This window comes from Metopolophium dirhodum, chromosome 4 (assembly GCF_019925205.1).
Source record: "Metopolophium dirhodum isolate CAU chromosome 4, ASM1992520v1, whole genome shotgun sequence".
NCBI lineage: Eukaryota > Metazoa > Arthropoda > Insecta > Hemiptera > Aphididae > Metopolophium > Metopolophium dirhodum.
In genome coordinates, this window is record NC_083563.1 from 7,882,820 (window position 1) to 7,899,208 (window position 16,389).

Sequence of the window (16,389 nt, forward strand, 5' to 3'; positions counted from 1 at the left end):
TGTAACCATTTTCCAATTTCCGAGTTCTTATTCTTGTACTCTACAGTCAGTCCTAATCCCACTATTTTTCTCCACCAGGCTTGACTGAGATGAAATCTGCATCCAATCAAAGTGGTATCCGGGAATTCTTTTCTTGCAGCTTGAAGAATTCCTTTTTCAAAATCAGAAACTATATGTTGTGGTTTAAATATTAAATTAATTTCCAAACATTTACTTTTTAGCGTAGACATAGCAGTTGTGTACGATAATTCTTTTTTATCTTTTAATAAACTTAGTGCAACAGGAACATATTATTACATTGGATGATTTATCGTTGAATATTACTAAATTTTCTCTTTTCGTAGATATCACTTCGTCCATATCCAAATAGTCATGTACATCGTCCATACATTTTGGTAACTTTGGTAATTGTTGTAATTTTGCACGATTAATATTTTTCCCTAAAAATGAATAGTTTGGAATTAAAATAGGTAGAAAAATGAAAACGAAAATAAACAAAAAAACGTTGTTAATTTGAAATCAGAAATTTTAAATTTTCTAATTTTTATAAAAATTATAATTTTGATTCAAAATTTAAATATTAAAAACAATAAAGATTAATTAAGAATAACTATTATAATATTATACCTATATTATTAATTTCATTTATTTACCTATGCGAATCATGTCTCTGTCTGTAAATGTATTCAAAATATTTACATCTTTCTCCACCTCTTGACGAATTATTTTCCTTGGCCTTTCCGAAAATGATAATTCATCAGCCTTCCTTTTTACCGAGTTGTTTATCTTCTGTCTGTTTAAAATTTGAACAGTATCGGCTTGATGATTTTTATGGTCATTTTGCGTTCTTGAAAATAAGTGTTTTTCCCCGATAGTGTAGAGTTTTGCATTGCAATTTTTATTAGTGCAACTCCAAGACATTTCTCCTGTCTTAAGAAGACGGTACTCTCTAAATTTAAAATTATTTAATACAAGCAAAATTTTCCCTTTTTCACTATACATAACAGATAGTTGTGACATTTTGACGTGTTGATACAAAAACGCCTTGCAATAGACTAAACGATATAACGTTGACTTACGTTGACGTACGATAACATTGTCGATAAAGCTCGCGTCTCGTATCATAATAATTGGCGTAATAATACGTGAAAATATTATCGAAAATTGGATAAGAGCTCATCGGATAATCGATAACCGGATACTGACCGCAATTAAGACGTTAATTTTACCTTCAATATTATATTAAGACCGCAATTCGTCTATTGCGACCGCAACTCAGACAGTACCCTATTTCTAAATATCGTCACACTTATACAATAGACACTTGAGATCTTATCGTACACTTAGATATGTCAAATCAATGGCGATTAAAGTAATATTTAATAGCTTAATATAACAACGATAGACATTCCAGCCAAATAATTGATCTATTCGGGATGAGCTCTTTTTTTTCATATAATTCAGCTTTATTAAACGTCCAAATGAGAGATCATGACTAAAATCAATGTATGTAGTTACTATAGTTCTATTAAAACGTCTTTTAAAATTATTATGCTAAAATTAATGACTTTATTCTTGGCTATGTCTTATTTTTTTTGTAGGTACCTATAGTCAGTTAAAGTAATTACTTTATATGCTAGCAGCTAGCGGATTTCCGTTACCTATTAATTTTAAAAGAAAATATTTTAGTCGATTTTATTTTTGCCAAATGAATAAGTACCTAATAAGTGATCGTAATTATTTACATACAGACAATAACTAACTTCAAAGTGATTTCTATTATGATTTATAATATATAAATAAATAAAATATAATAAAACACGAAATTGAAGCAGTTGACAGTTTACTGTTAGCTACGCTGCGTTGGTACGTCATTTGACAGCATTTAAAAATCGATATTTTTCATATATTAATATATAATATGTATATTGTGCATAGTTAAGTTCACCTAACTAACATACCAATTTCGTACGTTTATAATTAATAAGCTGCTGGATTAGATTTTAACGAGTAGTGACAGCTGTTGTAACAATAATATAAGCAAAAAGCAATGCATTTTTTAGTTTTAGTTTTAAAGTATACCTATTACATTTAGTATACCTATATATGTTTAAACACAAATAGTGGAATAATAGCTAATACATAGGTATACTATAATATAATATTGTTCTTTGTGTAAAAATTAGTGTTAGGTTTATTTTACTTTACCATAGACCGTTTGTACATTTTGTGTAAATAATATTGGTAAACCAAAACAAACGAATACATCACCGTTTAAATTTCATATTTTTTTTTTTTTAGAATGTCGTTTATGATTTCAATATTATATTATTAGGTATATACTTATTGTGGTTTCATGGTATTTTATTCCGAAATTGATAAAATTTAGTTGTTGTAAGCTTGGACGAGTTGACACTTGATAGCGGCGGGTATGTACCTACTACCTACCTATAATACCTATACTTTATAAACAATGTTTTCAAAATAATAATCTAACTAATACTACAATATATATTTATATAAGTCTATGCATGAAAAATATAAATTAGAAAAAAATAATTTGGAAACATTTGAGATACATATGTACCTACCTATAATATGCAATATTTGTAATCCTTACGGTTTTTGATGGAACTACTATCATAATATAAAATAGTTATCAGCATTTGAACGTCAACCAAAAAAAAAAGCTTAAAAAACCGTCAAAATTGCTCTTCTGTATAATAGTACCTATACAGAGTACCTCATCATTTAGTAAGTCCCAGTAATGGATGTGTTAAGTTAAAATTGAATGATAAACCATTTCATACGAACAACTATTTAACCTATTGAAATATAACTATTAATATAACTTTTGACCAAAAACATATCATATCATATATTATTCATTATTACAATAAAAATATATCATATATTATGTTATTATTGTAATAATTAATTTAGAGTCAATACTGCTCACCAACTGTGTGAATAGTGTCATGGTATAAATAATTTTAAATATTTTGAAAATTTCATTGTTTAGGTATAATATGATAATAATTAATATGTATAGGAAAAAAATAACAAAAATCGTTATTACACGTTTGTATATCCATATCATCAAAATTTGAAATTCGAACGCTCACAAAAAAATGTATGTGACTTAACGATATTTTTTTTCTAAAATGCTAGTGAAAAAAATTCAAATCGCTGGCGTTTTATAAATTCTATGAAATTTTAATCGATTTAAGTCGATGCTAATATGTAAAACATAATATACCTACTCAGAAAGTAGGTATATAAAATACTACACGTGTCATTATCAAACCGATAACTTCGGTGAACGTTGAAAGGTCACTTTATAGAATATTCTAATTTCAAAATATTATCTACGTTTTTTTGAATACCTACCGTTTGTTAAAATAATATATAAATGCACCTAAATTGTATTGTATTGTATTCACTCACAATAATTAATTGATGAAAATATAATAATAAAACAATTTTGATAGTTTTATTTTACATATCAATTATATTTTTTATTTTTTCTATTGTACCTAAATGTTTTTTTTCTTGTTATTTTGCCTCAAAATATCCCCCATAGGCTTTTAAATTATTAGTTACAATACATAAAATACTAATATTTTTCTTTAGAAAACTTAATATCTTATGATTGTCAACGTTGTAAGTAGGTATACTGGAAAAAAGTACCAATTAATGTTTTTCAAAAATAATGTCTTAACTCATTTTGTTGAAATAAATGTAAAACCAGAGGTAAAATTATCACGGTTTTTAAAATCACAAGATGTTTATATAAAATTACCTAGTTAGTAGGCATAGGTTCGTTATACATACAACTTCAACAGAATATTAAAATAATAAATAATAAAATATTTTATATAGCTGTTTCTTGCGTTATTTGACTTAATAGGTCCGTATGTTTACTCTGCATACATAACTATATAAAATGTTGGGAGTAAAATTGTATTATATTTTTCATGACAAGGAATCGGTTAAGTACAATTTTTTTTAATCGAAAAGCTCAAATTACCTAATTTGCAACTAGAAACTACCCTCAATGTTAAAGATTTAAACATTGAAGTATCTCAAAAAGGAAGTATCAAAATGATGAGACACAAAAAAAATAAAAAAAAAAAAGCTTTAAATAGTTTGCTATACTATATCGTATTATTGTGTGAGAAATACAACAAATGTGGGTGAAACGACTTCTTATTAAAAAAGTCTACTGAAATCAGATAATGTCTAGGTACCTATATTACAATAGGTACATATAAACATAAGTTTTAACAACCTAATTTAATAATTATTAGTACTTACTTATTATACGCATTTACGTATTTGAATATCTAAAAATGAAATATTTATGTAGGTATCATCAATAAGCTTAATATTGTCTCAAAATGGATATCAAATATGGTCCAAATTCTTAAATTTGGTTGAAACGATAATTTTAGTACCTACATCCAAATAACACAATATAAACTGCAATAGTTATCAATACAATCATCTCATAATTAGTATTAACATTATACCTACTAAATATTTTATTTTTATTGTATTAATGTAGGTATAATAATGAATATAATGCTTTTTATAATTGTTTTTGAATTATAGCCTATAGGATATACAATAAAAATGTATGGTTATTAAATTTTTTTTATTATTTTAAGGCTACTGAAATTGTTTTTCATAAGCTTTCATGAGTTAATTTCGATAAATTGTTCAGTATTCTGAATCACAAATTAATTTTCAATACAACATATTATTTTAGTTTTGATTGGGAACAGATAAATAAAAACATGAAAAGCGTAAAACACTTAATATTAGACTTGATGAATTTTATTACAACAATTTTTTTAAGTTAATGCAGCCTTAAATTTTATTATAAAGTTCAAATAAAAAACCGCTAACAATTTCAAATTGTCATAACTAACCTCCATATAAACTTAGAATTGTATTGGAAATGTTTGTGAACATACAATTTGTTTTCGGATCGAGGGTAAGGAAACCCTTTCTGTATTTCCCATTTTGTCGTGTCCGTGCTTGAAATACTGGTTAGAAAATAAGCTCTAGTTGGTGTGTGAATGGAATACTGATGGTTGTTATTATGAAGTGTTATAACTTATAATAGTATATCAATGGTGTTTTTCTGGGTATCTCTAACATCTATCATCATTCGTTTGAACGTATTGTGAGTTGTTACCACCTTTAACTCGATTCAATGATTTGTTGTTAATGTGAATTTTTTATCAACATTTACCGTGTACATTTTATCATTATTGAATCTGAACTGTTATGTATGGTTACAGTTTTCTTTGTTTGTTGATAGAATAATATAAGTAGACTACAATCGTATTTTAAATTTTTATTGTATTTTTTAATTGAGTTTTGTTTCTAAAATGAAATATGATACATTACACGAAGTCTGCAATAATAATATAAAACCAAATATATTAAATAAGTAGTAGGTATAGTTATAGTATTTTAAGTTAGATTTTAATAATATGTAATGTATACTCCCGGTTTCTTGAACAAATGAAAAAATAATAATATTATAATATTGAAAAATATCTGAACACCGTTGTAAGTTAAATTAATGGAGTTTATTATAATATTATAATAATCGTCATTCTCGAATAATTGAAAACAAATATGGTTTGGAAGAAATGCAGGGGTTTTGATGAGCTCTGCTCAGTATTTTTGAGTTATCGTTGATTATGAATTATATCTTATAATCGTTCGGATATATTTTACGCAATTGTAGGGTCCTCGAATATAATATATCAGCGATAGCTAATAGAAATTCCTTCATTAAAAACAAAGCTTCAAATTTTAAGCCTGACGACAAGCCTATAGGCTTAAACGTAACTGGAATCGTCATTTATCATCGTAAATCAAAGTGAATTACAGATTACAGTTCGGTGATGTACTAATGAGTGACTTCCTCAACTCAGCTTATTTATATTGTATAGTGATTACATAATAATAATAATAATAATAATAATATAACTGTACATATTTTTCATATTTTGACAAAAAACAGTGTATATATCGTTATCATTAGATCAATAAATAAAAATACACAAACTATTAATTTTCCTTCAAAACATGGCATGACAAGTACTAAGTGATTTCGTCTATTTACGGACCTTTAAAACGATTGAAGTTTGTTGATTTTTACAGGACATTAAATGTATACTTTTGTTTTTACTAACGAACGCCAGAATTCTTTACGGTAAATTGCAATAAAAAATAGTATTTTCCGTTAAATTAAAGATAAAGACATAACAGACACACATATATATTTTTTAACATATTATTTTAATAATAGCAATCAGGAAATTCTGCTGATTATTGTAAGACATTTAAAAATAAACTTATTTCTGGCTTTTTAGTTTTAAACAATTTTATGAAATTTTAAATGTATTTATTTAGATTATCTTCGACAACTGTGTCCATTGTATTTTAAATTACTAGTATGTTTTCACATAATTTAAAATATAAATCTATTTATAATATGACATACAGTCAAGTGTTAAATAAAACTACCTACATAAATAAAGTTTTTGTCAATATTTAATCAAATAGGTATACATGTTTTGTTAAGACATTTAATACTATATAAACCTATTGACTGAAATAATTTAATAATTTAAATTCATAAAAATAATGTAGTAATAGTGTATTTAGTATAGTATTTATGCTACCTTTACTTAACTAGGCATAGTTAGGCACGTTATAACATAAGATATTGAATAAACTCCCAACTATTTTCGTTATATCATATGTGTCAGTCTTACTTAAGACAGTTTCGTATAAATCCTTCCTCCTTTATATAAAAATACTTTCAGGATAAATGCTTTATTATTTACTGTTTAATTTACTGCAAGTATTGGTTTCTTAAATCTTTACATAAATGCTATACTATAGTGTCAAAGTAATGTATAGCTGTCGAGAATAGTTAATATTCAGAAATTATTTTCTATGAACTTTCCAAGGCATGCCTTTAAATGCATTTAAACTACTGATAATAAAGGTAGGTTTTTGGGTAAATGACCAAACATTTCAAATAATTTGTCAGTTATTTATGTTGGAGTTAGTTATGTAGTTGTACAAACAAAAAACTTAATAAAGAGTGAAGACCTTTTATTTCTAATAATAAATATTTTTTATATGTAATCTGCCACTAACATCTCGTTACATATTAAAACAATTAAAGCATTATATTATTTTAATATTTTAAAGCTTTAAACATTTTACAAGATAGTTTTACTTTAGATTACTGGGCTTTGTGGCTGTGTAATGTCTAATTTTAAACAGACATTTTTTTCTATCATAAAATAAATACCAAAATGTACCAACCGATTGAATTTTTTCTTTTCAAAACATAGTTGTGAAATAATAATCGTTTCATTTTTCACAGTTCAATTTGAAAATGAAATTAAGCATAAGCTAGATATTCAAAATGTAATATAGTTAGTAGATTCTAGTGATGGGAAACAATATCTATAATTCGATATGATATCGATATCGTGACAAATTTTCAATATCGATATTATATCCTATATCGGTAATTAGCTAGGTAAAGCAAGTTTTTGAATTAATAAATAATAATTATTAATTTTAATAAGTAATAAATAGGTAATATTTAAAAAAAATTAAAAATATTTTTGATACGATATCGATATTGTACATTTGTACAACTTACGATAGCCTACGACAAAAATCGGACGATATCGATACACCAAACTATATCGTTGTCCATCACTAGGTACTAGCTTCTTAAACTTTTTTTCCTAATGAAAAATTACCTGTGACCACATTGGGCACATTGCATTTTGAATACAATCTAGAATAGGTATATTATGACATTTGTACCTATTTAAATATAATTTCAGTGGAAAATAGCGTAATATTTATTAAAAATATGATTATATGGTTAAAATGAAGAATACAGACTTTTTAAAATTAGGTATTATGCATTATTCTTAGATTATCCGACATAAGTTATTACCTACAAAATTATATTATAATGTTTGTATTATTATAATATTATTATACAGGTAATATAATATGTACCTTTGTAAACAATTGTAAATAACTATGATTTATAATAATATATAAGTAATATAATTATCATACATTAGGTACACTATACATAGTAATATTAATTCACTACTGAATAATATTAAAAAAGATAATTTGCACATAATATTATCATGTATGATTTTTTTCGTTAAATATCAAACTGTAATGATAATCGTTTTAAGATATAATTATTAATTAATTATTACTAAAGTTTACAAAATACAATCCCATCTATTATTTATTTGTAAGTAGAAAATTGTTTGAATCTGAATATTACGTTCCTATTATAATCATTATATTTTATAAACAAGAGAGAAATAATAAATCATCGTGTTCGAAAAACGGTTCCGAGTGGAACTCACTTAAACCACGCCTACTGGTATTTCTTTTAAAATTTTTTGACAATGGTTGCTAAAAATTGTTCACGTTTAGTTAAGCTTATGATGATATAGACAATTTAAAAGTAGGTACCAACTACATAATGTGATTTTTTAATCAATACCCAATAGCTAGGGTCACTTAAAAATACGAAAAGAAGATAAAATAAAACAAAATAAACCGATTTAAAACCTATGCGCTGCATCATACGTAATATACAATATTATATAAAAATAAATAGGTATATATTTTATTCGTTTTACTGTGTAACTGTGTAAGAATCAAAATATGAACTTTTTGTAGTTGATTTCGTTTAAAATATTAACAATTATAGGATAGAATTTAATATGTGAGATGCCTACCTGCTATTGAAATTGTATGAAACTAAAAATGTACAATATTTCAATCCTATTATATCTAAAATAATATTTTAGTTTTTTGTTATACATTTGAGATTGAATACATAATGGATTCAAATTATATTAGATACTGTGAATTATTAAACACATTTATCACTAGAATAATAACAAAAAATGAGTAGGTATTAACCGTTAAGACACAAAATAAACATTTATTTGCTTAAATTAAATTATATTGTTTGAAAGCTTATATTTTACCAGTAAAAAGATTTTAAAAAATGGAAAACTAATTTTATTATAATTCTTTGAGTATTATATTTATTTAAACTTAATCTATTTGCATTAAGCATATTATAGCTTGTACCTTCCACGAGGAATACGTTTGAAAAAAATCTCTAGTGGTCAATTTGAGCGTTGTTTGGTATACCTACCTTAATTTTAACTGCATTAAAGACAATTCATTCAAACGTATATTATTTATTTATATATATTTTTTTCCATTTCACATTTAGATAATTAAATTATGCTGCGTAAAAATAAGGATTCTTTGTAATGGTATTAACCATCTGGATAATTTTTCATTACTTTTCTTTTTTATTAATGAACCACGATAGCATAAGCGTGAGTTTTTCAGTTTTTGACTCCGGTGAGCTTTACATATTTAAATTAAATAGACAAATGGGGTTGTGGTCTGTCCTGATCAAATACGTTTAAAATATAATATTACTTTATGCAATATATTTTTTTTCCTCGCCCACTTTTCTACTTTTAATATATTATAATACATCTACTACCGACTACCTTTTACTAAAGTGAAAAATATTTTTATTAAAACATTTAGGTAGGTACTTATATATGTAATGTAATATATTGTATCCATAGATTTAAAATTGCAAATTTATCAAAAAAACACTACTTTCGAGTATCAACTTTATTCTAAACTAATTTAAATGTCATGAGTAATCTATTGTTACAACTCATTTGTAATACTATATATTATTAAACATAGATTATGTTCTATGGGTGGATCCGATATTTACTATGGAAAAAACACGAATAATGAATCGTTGTTTAAACTTTAGAAAATTATTTCTTCGTTTACTGAATTATGTAGATTACATAACTATAATGAAGGATTTATACTTCAATTAAAATACAAATTCTTGGCGGGAATAATTTTAATATTGGAAGGGATAAGCCCCTCCAAGTCCAAATTATGCTTATGCACGATAGAAAATCTATTACAGCTATCAATGATATAGTGTGTTCATTTAAATCATTACGTAAATGGACAAAAATAGTATTGGTTCGTTTTGTAGTTATTTTATTTAGTTCGAAATTTTTTCTGGTAAAACTTAATTTAAGCTTAAAAAATATTTTGAACTTATTTTTTAAACATTATACATCATTCAGTGAATAATAACTCAAGTTACTCTAGAAAGTTTAAATGAATAAAAAGTTTTATTTAAAAAAAAGTTTCATTTTAAAAGGAGGTAAAAACTATTTCTAATACCAGTAATACCTACCACATAATATTATAACAATTTTGTATATTTAATTATGTTTAAATAATTTTTTAGTGACGAATTTCATTAGAAAAGCCAATCAATGGCTAATGTGCATGCATGGTGTATCTCGTTAACATAAATAATCCCTTGTAGGTTCGACGCAAATTACCAAACCAAACTGTTAGTGATCAGGAAAAAAAAATATATTTGTTAATATAACGTTTGGTAATCCATCAAACATTTTTTGTCACGTCACAACGCTCTGGTTACCCATGAAACGATTTGTCAACATTGCAATATAATCAGGCGTAAAAGTGTATGCAAAAATAAAACGTAAATACATACAAGGGAATATAATATGGATTTTTCAGGCATTTATTACAAAAAAAAGGTTTATCTTAATATATTTTCGTTAAAAAAAAACATGTGTCCGATTATAAAAACAATCACTGTGCATAACAATTATATTTCATATCTTTATGGAGAACACAACTTTGGTTTACAAGATACAGCAACGATAATATAAATGATATAATGTGGTAAAAAAAAAAAAAAAACCACAAATATAAATTCTAACACGCACTGTTGTATACTTCTCTACATAATACGTGATATAAAATTAGACCATTATTTTATAGGAAATGGTTTTTATTATGAATTATGCATACCATACACAAAACACAGATATTATGTATACATTTCATTGTGTGCATTTTTATAACACAGTTATTTGATAAAATTATGTATTTGTAATATGAAAACTAAAATGTATATAATATTATTATTATATTTGCATGTCTCGTTTTTAAAATCAAACCGTTAAACTTATATTTTAATAATGAAAATGTAATTTTCAATTTTCCGTTTAAAAAAACTGTATATTTAATTAATTAATATGGTATTTTAATACTAATGGTAAATCATATTTATTTGTTGTAAAAAAAAAAAAAATTATACAATTTGTAAGTTGTATAGTATTATTCTAAAAGTATAGTATTCTATTAAATCATAATATTGGAATATTATTACCCATATAGGTACATATCCATTGTAGCTGCTTATGCAGGTATATGATAATTTTTAATTTAAAAATAATTTAAATTGCGTTATATAAGTTTATAGTGAATAAAATATTATATATATATATGTATGTATGTATGCGTATTGTGTATATAGTTTTAAACAATAAATAATTTAGAGGGTTGTGATTTGAGTACATGTTTTTGTGACGTTATTTTATTTTTATTTATGAAAGCTATTATGGTTTTATATAATTAATTCGTATTTTATTACATGCCATTTCAAACTACAAACGAGTTGCAAAAATATAATATTTATGTAACTACAAACATTATTGTGATGCTCGATGCGCGTATATGAAAATATATTATCAATAATAACTGAATTGTCTGGATCATTAGACTATTACACTATTTTATATCCAGACTTAAATTACCGCCTTTCCACTTCCTCGGGACATACGAAATCCCCTGTGATTGTACACACTTTTAAGGGAAATAAAATAAAAACTTGTGTGGAATTGACTATTTTGACCGTCGTATTCGAGGTGGAATTTACAATTTTATATCTGGAAGTCTCAAACTACTATAGCCACTAGGGTAAAGGTTTCTGAGAATTTAGTAGTAATAATATATTTGATTTGTTTTTTTTTCGACGTTGGAAATATTTGTTTTCTTATTTTTTCTAGGTATATACAAACACTTAAATGTTTAGCAACGACTAAAATAACAGAACGATTGGTCCATATTTGTATTAGTTTTATAATAATATACATAAATTAATTTATTTCGCTATGTATAATAACTATCACCTAAATTATAGGTATATTTTGCATATTATTAAAAAGGGAATATCACTCCGGTGCATAATAAGTGTCGAGAGTATAGTATGAATTTGGGAGTTCTGAGTTAATTTTTACAGAGAGATGAAAAAAGTTAAAGCAAGAATGTCTCCCTTGCAGTACATTCAATCTGCCTATAATTTTCTAGAAAAAATATATACGATTTACCAAGCGAATTATTAATGCGACAGACATGAGATTATTTAAGACATAATTAATTTAAAACATTTAGTCAGTTACTATCGAATCATTGTACAATCAAGATGTGTTATTTTTTTTTTCATTAAATTATCTTATTGATTCGATTTTTTACAACCAATTATTTTAAGTTATATTAAAAACCATGAATTTACAGAAGTTTTCTAATGATTTTCCCTCTTTGGTTTATTTAGTAAGAAATAATTCTTATCCAGCACATTCAGATTATACCACATTTTTGTCAAGATTAAAAACATATAATTCATTATAATATATCAAATTATTTTTATTGATGGGTACATCAAAACAGAACGATTTAGCCACAAACTCAGCAGTAGATGTTCAGTTGGAAATTGAATCATCGGAAACTCTTTCAGGTATAACTGCTTATTGTTTATTAATTCATGATCGAGTTGTTGAATATGATGTACCTATTACTATAGAAGTAAGAAAACTAGTGTAAATAATAAATAAAAATTGTATACCTATATTTAATATTTGATGTAAAATACTATTAACTGATTAAAAAATAAATAAACAAAATGGTAATAAGAAAAAAATATTTTTGTTTATTTCAGAAAATGTTAACAAAAAACGTTTTAGTTAGACGTTCAAATTTTTTTTTAGAAAATTATAGGGAGATCGAATGTACTGCAAGCGAGACATTCCCGCTTTAACTTTTTTCATCTCGCTGTAAAAATGAACTCAGAACTCCCAAATTCATACTACTTTCGAGTGTATTTCATTATTGAGTAGGTCTCTGTAAAGGAAGATCATTTTCTATATTATGATAAATACGACGAAAAACCACTCTGAGCTGAGGCCGTCTGTAGTCGTCCTATATTTCTAAAGATATATTAATCTAAGATATAGTAAGATATTTTACTATATATTTATATTCCTATTGGTAATTCATTTTTGTATTAGTAACGGTAAATTAAACTACTATTTTCAACAGTAAATTTTCCACATTATACAATAATATTATAGCTGTTATTAACGAATAAGTTAATACGGACGCGGATGTGCCGTAAACGGTATGATTAGGTTTATTCTTTATGATATAAATACATTAAAATTAATTTAAATGTTTTCAAAATTTCATTGTGTACATAGTAATTAGTAAATAATAATATATGACGTAGTGACAAAAGGTTTCAAGTGAAATAATAGTTTTTGCTTAAATATCCGATTTCATAGTTTTGAATTGGAAATATCTACAAAAACAAGTTGTTGGTTTTTAGATTTTTAGGATGCTGTGATATGTGTAAGTTTAAGTGTATGTATAAGTTTATAAGGAATCGAATGTGAAACGTTTTCAACATCAAGCTATCAAAAATTAAATATTTTATGTTTTAACTACGAAAAGTTACAAATAAATATCTATTTTTGTCAACATTTTAACTGAAAATACATATTACCTATACAAAAACAACAGTAACTAAAATATATTTTCGAAATTCTTTGATTGCTATAAGTTCAGCATATAGTTCCTCCCGCCCATATAAAAATCATATTTGCCGAAAAATCACCTTCAAAGTTGAAGAACGAAGCGTTTTTAGTTTCTACTGCTCCTATCAGGGTGAGCGCACATACATACACACACGAAAAACAAATAAAACACACACGCATTATCACTCTGATTAGAATCCAAAATGCTATTCACTGTATATACGTTTATAAAAAATATAATTAAAATGTTATAATGTCATTTTAAATGTTTCAATTATTATGATGCTTAATAAGATATTAGATAATATATAATTTAGTATGCAATTTATATTTCTATGTAGTTATACATTGTGTAAGTTAAGATGTTTATTATTTGTATGAAACTTTTTTCATTATAACACATAGGTATAAATATAGTATCATTATAATACCTATATTTATTTTTATTTTTTATTTTTTTTTTTATTAGGGTTAAGGCTTCGACTACTATAGGTCATTAGCCTGTGGTACTGTATGGGAGGGTACTGTAGATTTGTTTACACGTGTGTGTTTGTTTTGGCAGAATTTTTAATTTGGGCACCCGTAGGTATCTGCCATGCCCGGGGTGGGGGGATGGCGGCACTTGTTCTCCGGACACCGTGACTTTCCCGAAGAAAAATGCCGCCCGCGACCGAGGCATTGAACTCGGGTCGGCCACTCCGTCCCCCAATACCTATATTATGTAGTATATAATATCTTGAAAGACTTTTTTTTTATTATGATCATACTAAGCAAAGAAAAAAAATATAATTTTCGTGGTTTACGAAGAAATTTACAATTTGTTGTACAATATTATTTACTATGATTTGAAGTTATACCAATGCCTACAGAGTGTATTTTCTTTGGTCGTAGCAGCTTATACACTAATTTAATAATGATTATAATATTGTATAAATATAACCTTCGGAGGAATGAATTGGCTTTGTCTATTTTGTTTTCATATTATTATGCATTGACTAGGATTATATTTTGTTTTATGTTTGTTTCCACAATTGATAAGATCATATTTATATTCAAGTACCTATAAATGCAATGTGCATATATAAAATGTCAACGTCGCACGCATTTGTATAATATGCAATCTTCAGCCATAAAAAACGACTGGAATAACATTTGTGAACGGTTTCATCAAATACCCCCATATCAGTTTTTATTTGAACTTTGATTAGAAAGACTAGAAAGTTATTGTTGTGTATCGTAAAGTCCGCTATCGGTTGGTCGCAAAAAGAAAAATAAAAAAAAAACGAAAAAATCACCGTTGGCGGGTTCCTTGAAAGTTGTCGCCGACCATAGCCGACCGTTCACGACCGCTTCCGGCGGCAATTGGCTTCAGTAACGGGATAACCGTAAAATCCGTTCCTCAGTGAATGGTACGCCGCATGCCCTTCGCTATGGTCTTTCTGAGCCTGGTGTCCATATCGCGGTGAAAGTTTTTCGAAACTCAATTTTTGATAGGATCTGATTTTTTTGTTTCATATATTTTTATTGTGTTTGTTTAATGTTTTAATCTTGTGATTTAAATTTAAAAAACGCATTTTAGATTATTTAATTCTTGACATAATTTAAAAAAAATTATTGGAAATAGTATTTATTTTTATTTAGTGTTGTTTTAATTGACATTTTTGAAGTGATTTGGTGTATATTTTTATTGTGAATACATTTATTGCACGGAGTAGCCAGAAATACACTTTGGAATAATAGTGAGTCGATTACAATGATATTATTTTATTTGATTAAAAATATTATGCTAGACAAATGCACTCACTTCTCAGTATAACTAATAGTAAGTTATAAAGTTATAACTACACTACATTGTTTAAATTAAATATTTGTATTATTAATTGTACCTAGTTTGTATAATATATTCGTAGGCAAAATACATACAGAAAATATAAGTTTTTGGCTAAAAATATTAATCTTTAAAAGTGAATTACGTTTAAAACTTAAAATGTCAAGTCACCATTTATTATTATATTATATGTGCGAATTGTAATATAATAATATTATAATAATATAATAATATATAATAATATAACCATGTATGTTTATTATTGAATAATTTAAGTTTTAAGACTAATAAATTAAATATTCCCGGAGGGTCCATATAGTTATAAATAACTACTGTTCAATGTTAACCTTTTCATTATTTTAATAAACCTGTAATATAGTAGACTGATCGATATTATTATAAACAAAAATATTATTATTTAATTTACATAAAATTGTTACAATATTGTTGTACAATATTTAAAATAAATAAATACGATCTGTAATATTATATAATAATATATTGTTCGTATTAAGTTGAATGATTCAAAAACAATTTATATAATATTGTGCAGCTTTAACGACCGAATAAATAAAATTTAAATTGATTGAAGTAAATATAGTATTATTATGGTTGGTTCAAGTTTTCAAGTTATATTAGGTGTTATTCAATGATTCCCATAACTAATGGCTAGATATTGTTTGTCTTTTTGCGCTTAATATTTCTAACAGTAGATTT

The 16,389-nt window shown here is 25.6% G+C and overlaps 1 protein-coding gene across 1 annotated transcript in view; it reads left to right on the plus strand.

The window, feature by feature from the left end:
- Window positions 1-15,260: 15,260 nt before the first annotated feature.
- The window catches only part of LOC132942573 (leucine-rich repeat-containing G-protein coupled receptor 5), an 87,442-nt gene continuing 86,313 nt past the window's right edge, over window positions 15,261-16,389 (plus strand). Inside the window, exon 1 of the mRNA XM_061011115.1 lies at window positions 15,261-15,583. The gene's annotated coding sequence lies outside the window, so the exon portion shown is untranslated. The remainder of the gene's footprint in view (window positions 15,584-16,389) is intronic.